General features: G+C 34.7%; 1 protein-coding gene and 1 long non-coding RNA gene across 2 annotated transcripts in view; one reads left to right on the plus strand and one right to left on the minus strand.

Annotated features, from left to right (window-relative positions):
* Nucleotides 1-5978, minus strand: part of LOC135220736 (dynein axonemal assembly factor 11-like) — a 44755-nt gene extending 38777 nt beyond the window's left edge. Inside the window, exon 1 of the mRNA XM_064258175.1 lies at nucleotides 5874-5978. The gene's annotated coding sequence lies outside the window, so the exon portion shown is untranslated. The remainder of the gene's footprint in view (nucleotides 1-5873) is intronic.
* A 28-nt stretch (nucleotides 5979-6006) lies between these two features.
* Nucleotides 6007-8942, plus strand: part of LOC135220737 (uncharacterized) — a 221278-nt gene continuing 218342 nt past the window's right edge. The window contains exons 1-2 of the long non-coding RNA XR_010315780.1: nucleotides 6007-6025; nucleotides 6206-6298. This is a non-coding gene — a long non-coding RNA (uncharacterized LOC135220737). The remainder of the gene's footprint in view (nucleotides 6026-6205; nucleotides 6299-8942) is intronic.

An 8942-nucleotide genomic window follows, 5' to 3' on the forward strand; every position in this document is an offset into this window, starting at 1 on the left:
GCTGTCTAAAACGATGGCAGAATTTTTCTTCCATTGTGTGAGGGGCATGACATTACCAAGGAAGTAAGGGGGCTTTGACTGAAAAAGAATAACAGAGTGTCATAGGGAGTAAGTATTTTAGTTTTAGGCAAAGAAGAACGCATGAGAATTCTTTTTAAATGTTGTCTTAGAAATTTGAGAGTAAAATTTATAAGTTATGTATGGAACACATGTGAAACTTGAATTAGTAATTCAGTTGAGTGATTAGAATGCTGATTTGTGCTGAAAACCAAAGCTGTTACTAGAGTAATATGAGAAAATAGAGACAATTTTGGTGTTAGAAAAGAACTGTTGGGTTGCTGATGTTTGTAGATGATTCAGTGCTAACTGTTGATCATGAAGGCTAACTGCCATCGTGCTAGAGTTTGAATCCTACTCCTCAAAATTGGGGCTTCACCTATTCTTGACTACGGATTCAAGGCTTTATAGTGACAAGCATATCCAAAAAGGCTGAATAAATCGAGAAATTAAGTACATTGTTGCTATAACACATAATTAAACACACACGGTACAGACACATTTGTATATCATGTTATATATATATATGTGTGTGTGTGTGTGTGGCAGGGATTGTAATTAATAATATATTTAATATGTTCGTTGTGACCTTGTTGTAATGCAGAGAACAGAGCCGAAGCAACGACCTGATAAAGCTGATAAATGATTTCTGTGATGGCGTGATTCGAAAGTGCATAGTTAAGCAGGGCAACGTTCGTCCTGTAGTTATGTGAGTTCATGGGTCTTTTTCAAAGTGCCTTTGGGAAACTGGATGTAGCCAGTAATATGAGGCGTTAACGAAGTGTGCATTCATATGTGTGTGTGCGCCTCTTCCTTTGATAACGGCGTCTTTAGCCAAGTCTATGGGAAGACTTGCACAGAGATATGAGGGAGGAAGGCAAAGCCACGATGGCAGATGCCAAAGAGTTTTTGTTTATCAGTGAGTGAGAATCCTGGTTGGCAATGGGTAAGTGTACCTTTACTTTAGCCAAAGGGGATGGCTTGTTACACATTGTACGAATGTTTAATCTTTAACTTTGTCTTTAAACTTATGTGTGCTAACGAGTGTGTTTCTCGTGTCTTTGAAACAGACGGTTCTGGTGAGGGAATTGAGTGTTCTGGCAAGGGGGGGACCGAGGGTCCCGTATGGGAGAATAGACAATTGGTGTGACAAATTACTGTTTTAGACATTTTAATGTTGGGGGGTTAACTGAGTTAAGTTAGTCTGTGAGACTTGGATTATTATCTTTCCATTGTTAAATAGATAGTTATTTTTTATAACTTTGACTCTCATTTTGATTACCTGTTAGAATGGAAATAAAGAGGTGGAGAGAGAGATTGCGAGAGAGAGAGGATTGCCGAGTTGGAGAGAGCCGAGAGAGAGAGAGAGAGAGAGAGAGAGAGAGAGAGAGAGAGAGAGAGAGAGAGGTCATGAGCCGTTGGTCGCTTGGAGAGAGAGAGAGAGAGATTGTGTATCGGTTTGCCTGACGCTCGGGGTTCCACGTTTACCAAATAAATAACGAGATTAATATCTGCGTTAACATATATATATATATATATATATATATATATATATATATATATATATACAAATATATGCAAGGTATGTACACACACATTATAATATATATATATATATATATATATATATATATATATATATATATATATATATATATATGTATATATATATGTGTGTGTGTGTGTGTGTGTATAACTGAATCACGAAAGTTTCGGACGTGATAAATCCATAAATAAAGGTTTGAGCCACGAAGGAAAGATAAACAACGGAGTTTCTGCAAGATATTTCGACTCAACGTCCTTTACTTAGCAGACAAACTGACTTACATGCGAAATTCAGAGTACAGGAAAGGTCGTATAAGTGACAGATAGGCATTATAAGGAGATTAGTACCTACAATCCAACACACCTGGAGAATGAGTAACCTTTCCAAACAAGCATAAACAGGGGTACAATTTAAGAACAAAAAGATTAAGTTCAACTGCTCAGACACAGGGACAGGACAATTAAAGGATTATACGGGGCGACAGCTGACCACATTCAGATCTTTGGTACACAAAAACTTATTCACAAAACATATTAAACATACATATACAAAGAAAATATCTCTAAGGCAAATAATTTGTATTTAATTCTGTAATTATATCTTTGATGACATTCTTAAACATGTTACAAATACAAGGGTCTAAATGAAACAGGCCACGACTAATGTTTAAATTACAATGGGAAGTAAGTTGTATTATGGCAGATTCTAGAAGATTTCGTGATAAGATATCTTTTGATCTTGCAATTACTGAACTACCAATCCAATTTATCTGGTGGTTGTTTTCATTTAAATAAATGAATATTGCATTAGATGGTTGCCCAGTTCTGACAGAATATTTATGCTGTTTTAATCTTAGTTCTAAGCCCTTGCTCGACTGTCCGAGATAAAAGGAAGGGCAGTCCATACATGGAATTTTATATATTATGTTGTTGCTTTCCCTGGGGCCATTTTTCATTAACATTCCTTTTAGTGTATTATTATAGGAAAAAACAAGGTTGACCTTAAAGGTTTTTAACAATGATTTAATGGTTTCAAATCCGTTGAAATAAGGCAAACTGAGAATGTTCTTAGAATTTTCTTTCTCCGTGTTACTTACACTATAAAACTTTTCGTGGGCTTTATTATAGCAAATATCTAATATATGTGAAGGATAACATAAATCTTTCCCTATTTTTCTTATGTATTCATTTTCTTGATCCAAATACTGGGGACTGACAATGCACAATGCTCGTAAAATCATAGAAGAAAAAATTGATATTTTGATGTTTAGATGGTGGCCTGAATAGAAATGAACATAGGTTAAGTTGTTGGTTGGTTTCCCATAAATTCTGAATTTGCATTGAAGTGGTTCTTTGTGTATCAAAACATCTAAGAAAAGGAGGCAGTTGTCTTTTTCCAGTTCTAGAGTAAACTTAATCGATGGTACCTGGTTATTTAATTTAGAGAGTAAATCATTTACATCAATACCAGCAAGCAGAACAACTAAAATATCGTCAACATATCTATACCACTTTACAGGAATATAAATGATATTTGGTAAAAAGCGTTTTTCAAAGAATTCCACGTACAAGTTTGAGAGGAGTGACGATAAAGGTTGCACATTGCCATGCCAAATATTTGATGATAAAATTCAGCATTGAATATAAACTTACAATCACAAATGCACATACTAGTGAGTGAAATAATGTGACTTACAGGTAGAGGTAACTCATGGTGAGTTAGATCATTACTAAGATATTCTAAGATAGAGTCTATAGGGACTTTAGTCAAAACTAACGAATCTATCAGTGGGGCAAAGAATAATTTTGTTTAATTTATCAACTAAATCTATAGAATTATATATATGAGAATTGAAGATGGTTCCCCGTTACTTGGAACCATTTCCGATTCTCATATATATATATATATATATATATATATATATATATATATATATATATATATATATATATATATATAATTCTCTAGATTTAGTTGATAAATTAAACAAAATTATTCTTTGCCTCACTGATAGATTCGTTAGTTTTGATGTATTTTCTCTTTTTACTGAAGTTCCTATAGACTCTATTTTAGGATGTCTTAGTAATGAATATCTCAGCATGAATTGCCTCTACCCGTAGGTCACATTATTTCACTTACTAGGTTGTGCATTTGTGATTGTAAGTTTATATTTAAAGGTGAATATTATCAACAAATATTTGGCACGGCAATGGGCAACCTTTTATCACCACTCCTCTCAAACTTGTACATGGAATTCTTTGAAAAACGCTTTTTACCTAATGGCATTTATATTCCTGTAAAGTGGTATATATATGTTGATGACACTTTAGCTGCTGCTTGCTGGTATTGATGTAAATGATTTACTCTCTAAATTAAATAACCAGGTACCATCGATTACGTTTACTCTTGAATTAGAAAAAGACAATTGCCTCCCTTTTCTTAGATGTTTTGATACATAGAGAACCACTTCAATGTAAATTCAGTATTTGTAGGAAACCAACCAACAACTTAACTTATGTTAATTTCTATTCAGGCCACCGTTTAAACATCAAAATATCAATATTTTCTTCTATGTTTTTACAAGCATTGCGCATTGTCAGCCCCCAATATTTGGATCAAGAAATTGAGTACATAAGAAAAATAGGGAAAGATTTATGTTATCCTTCACATATATTGGATATTTGCTATAATAAAGCCCACTAAAAGTTATAGTGTAAGTAACACGGAGAAAGAAAATTCTAAGAACATTCTCAGTTTGCTTTATTTTAACGGATTTGAAACCATTTAAATGAAAACGACCACCGGATAAATTGGATTGGTAGTTCAGTAATTGCAAGATCAAAAGATGTCTTATCACGAAATCTTTTAGAGTCTGCAATAATACAACTTACTTCCCATTGTAATTTTAATATTAGTCGTGGCCTGTTTCATTTAGACCCTTGTATTTGTAACATGTTTAAGAATGACCTCAAAGATATAATTACAAAATTAAATACAAATTATTTGTCTTAGAGATATTTTCTTTGTATATGTATGTTTAATATATTTTGTGAATAAGTTTTCGTTTACCAAAGATCTGAATGTGGTCAGCTGTCGCCCCGTATAATCCTTTAATTGTCCTGTCCCTGTGTCTGAGCAGTTGAACTTAATCTTTTTGTTCTTAAATTGTACCCCTGTTTATGCTTGTTTGGAAATGTTACTCATTCTCCAGGTGTGTTGGATTGTAGATACTAATCTCCTTATAATGCCTATCTGTCACTTATACGACCTTTCCTGTACTCTGAATTTCGCATGTAAGTCAGTTTGTCTGCTAAGTAAAGGACGTTGAGTCGAAATATCTTGCAGGAACTATGTTGTGTCTTTCCTTTGTGGCTTATACCTTTATATATATATATATATATATATATATATATATATATATATATATATATATATGTGTGTGTGTGTGTGTGTGTGTGTGTGTGTGTGTGTGTATGTATGTATGTAAGCGAATTCCACAGGAAAATGATAGTCAGAAATCCAAGCACTTTCGTCTTTACTCAGACATTGTCAAGGAGTTAATGAGGTACAATTGGAGAGGAAGGTCTCAGGTACAACACAAGATCAAGAATACCAGATGGTTAATTGTCAAAAGGGTAAAAATTAAAAGACATAATCCAGGATTATCGGATATCACACGGTCACAAACCTAAACAGATTGACCCTAACCGAAATTACAGTTTCTTTACAGTCCAAAACATGTAAAAACTGAATATATTAATTTTGTTGCTTATATTTATCTACAACTTTTTTCATTATGAAAACATCAAGTTTAAATAAACCAAGACTTAAATTTAGAACATTTCTATTATTTGACTTGATGAAACAAGATTCAATAATATTCCTTTTAACTGTGTGTATGTATGTATGTATGTATGTATGTATGTATGTATGTATGTATGTATGTATGTATGTATGTATGTATGTATGTATGATGTGTGATGTATGTATGTATGTATGTATGTATGTGTGTGTGTGTGATTAAAGATATATATATTTAAGTATGTTTTCCTTCATAGATCTAAAATTATAAAAGCTTATGTTACACGCATCATTCTAATAATAATAATAATGCAAAGTTATGAATTTTCGAGCATCGCAGTCATGCATGTGGATGAGTTTTGTTATAGTAATGTATCATTATCATGCATGCTTAGCGAAGGTTTACTAATTTGTGGATTCACCTCTTGAAGAAGTTAACCTGCTGGTTATATGATAATTTATTACTTACGTGATTACTACGCTAATGTTTGGAGAATTTAGCGAAGAAATCTTACAGTGGAATAAGTACTCGGCTTTTCATGTCAGTTTGGCGATCAGCTGATTGTCGTCTGCTGTTGTTTACAATGATCCCTATAGCAACCCGGCGTCTACTAGCAAACCGTAAGAATAGATCTATTTTTACGCATATATGGAATATAATTCAATAAAATATCATTATACTCCTCAAAATTATAGCAAAAATTCAAGTTTAAATACACATATTTCTTATAAATCTCGCATTTTTATTCAAAAGTCATCAATAAATCATGAATAATAACACATCATGATCACTGGCAACAGCCTATGGACGCAAGTGCAGCAAGAGAAAGAGTTAACGGAGGTGATGTCTGGTAGATTCAAGCAAGATCCTCCCAGTTCAGCCAGCTCTGACAGGTTCGTATGTATGTAGATTTACCGACGAATCATTTCTGGTATATCTGGCAAAAATTAGACAGAGATATGCGTTTAGATAAAGAAAAAAATGGAGTGGCGACAAGGTGCTCACGATGGTGATGTTAGGGGAATGATGTTATTGGAGCTGATGTGAAAGGTCTTCTCTAATAGACGTTGATGATGAGATGCATCTGATGATTGTCGTGGGATGAGATCGAAGAGGCTGCCACTGGGGATCTGTTCACGTGCTGGAATGCACATAGTAGAATGGGGCCGAACCCGTGCAGATAACAAATCCTATAACAATGTCTGAAATTATTTGGTAACCACATGCGTCGTCGCCTACCTAGGTAGCCTATTTTGTATTACCTAGCTACCTACTTATTTAGCCAAAGGGAGCGTAGCATGTCCATCCGTAGCCAATTTCGTAGAATGTGATAAAACTCGGCCTGAGCCCTAGAAGGCTTAATACTACCTAATTGATGGTCTCTATAAAGGCGAACATTTCTACTGACTACCACTAGGTAGTACTCTACCTTCTACCGATAATTTTGTTACAAGTAAACTAGGCTAAATAAAAAAAAAATAGGTTAACCTTGTAGCCCAGTCATTTATTGACATTAGCTTAAGAGCCACAGCTTATTTCAAGATTTTTTAAAAATAAGAGTGTTGGTTAACGTATTAGAGTTGTCATTTTAATCTAGCTGGGCTAATTTGGTTAGCCTATACCTATGGCTCAAGTCTGGGTGACGCAAAAGTGTTAAAAGCATCATGCAGGGAAAGCTGCCACTCAGTGTATGTTGTGTATCAAAATAAACAGATTGTGAACAATACCTACAGACAAAAAAAAAGTGCAATGTTAGCTAAACCGTGTTGGAAGTAGAAGTGTTCAGTGTGAAGGTTTCTATGGGTGGTTTTCCATTCAAAACATTATAGATAAACTTTTTTTTTTTTTCAATGTGCTCATAAAATTCTCTGGAAAAGGCTAAGCTTATCTAGTCATACTACCTAGGGATTTTGAATACTACATTCTTAGCGCTTTCAAGTTATCAGGTGGATCTGAACTATCAATCAATATTTACACTAATCCATGAGGATTCGTTTGGAATTATCTTGATAAATCTCCTCGGTATGCTTGTCAACATTTCCTTAGTCTCCGAATTAGATATTGGTACGGCAGTGAATTGCGCATGCGCAAACCCTTGTTTACCGCCTCACGCGCATATCAGTGACAGCAAGAAAATGACGACCTAACAACGTAAACCGTGTAATAATACATCAGTTTTCGCTGAAAAACAGATGTTTTCTTGTTTCAACGAGCTGAAAAAGGCAATGGATATCTGTGAAGAGTCAAACTTCCAGAAATTGTATATCCGTAGGTCACGAATGATTGAATCGGCCCTGAAAAGAGCTCCGAAGAGAAGCTCCAAGTCTTCTTTTGAGTCTCCTCTTTGGAGCTCTTTTCAGGGCCGATTCGATCGTTTTTGACCTACGGATATACAATTTCTGGAAGTTTGACTCTTCGAAGACGTTTATTGCTTTTTCAGCTCGTTAAAACCTGAAAACATCTGTTTTTTGGCGAAAACTGATGTATTACATGGTTCAGAGGAGATTCAAAGAAGATATGAAGTACACAGATAGATTAGTTTAGTTTTATTTTTCATGTAAGTAGTCAAAATCTAAGTATGTTTAAGTATTATTGTGATTTTTAATATTTTCATTTACTGTCAAACTGTTTTGGTGCTTTGGTGATGACAGTATGGTGCTTCATTGACATTTTGAATTGAACATGTTCAGAGAAACAATTAAGTTTGACTATTATTACTACTGTCGCTGATCTTCCAGTGCCGTACCTACAGCAAGTCAGTATCTCAATACGGCACCACTGACAGAATCTGACGTGCCCCCACTACACAATGTTATATGTACAGCAGGAAGTCCGAAATTGACGCATGCGCAATTCACTGCTGTACCAATATCTATTGCAGTCAGAGATACGGCTGCCGTACCAATATCCTGTGCCTTTCTTATACTACCATTTTTCTTCCATTTTGCAGCCCTGTTAAGTACCAAGACCCTGAAAAGTTTTGGGACAAAATTAAGAAAGCAAAGTAGCATTATCATAGAGAAAAAATCATGAAATAACACCAGTACATTCATTTAAAAAAAAACACTTCATCATTTGTAATTAAATGTCAAATAAACATTCAAGGACACTTACCAAAGGAAAACTGACTTGTGTGTGTTTCATAGCCTAGTGAGTGCCTGAATATCTTCACTCTGCCCAAAAGCAATATTTATTCAACTTATATAACTTATAAATATACGGTAAACAATCGAATGGACTTCTGGCGGCCACCTCACCCGTTCTTTGGCCACCTTCCAGAAAAAGTACTTTAACACATCCTGTAACCTGGAATAGATATTAGTCACGAGCCAGAGTCTATCGAAGCAACACCTCGAGACCTCAACTTTCCTCTCGAAGTAAGAGTTTTCTCCCAAGTCGCAAATTAAGGCCACAATTTCCGATTAAACAGGGGTTAATGAAAGTCTAGCCATGCGCAGTGCTAACTCACCTCCATGACGCTTTCAAAATTGTTACTTAAAAACCTTACTTGTAGAAGATTATTGACACCATCTCGAT

Source organism: Macrobrachium nipponense, chromosome 2 (assembly GCF_015104395.2).
Source record: "Macrobrachium nipponense isolate FS-2020 chromosome 2, ASM1510439v2, whole genome shotgun sequence".
NCBI lineage: Eukaryota > Metazoa > Arthropoda > Malacostraca > Decapoda > Palaemonidae > Macrobrachium > Macrobrachium nipponense.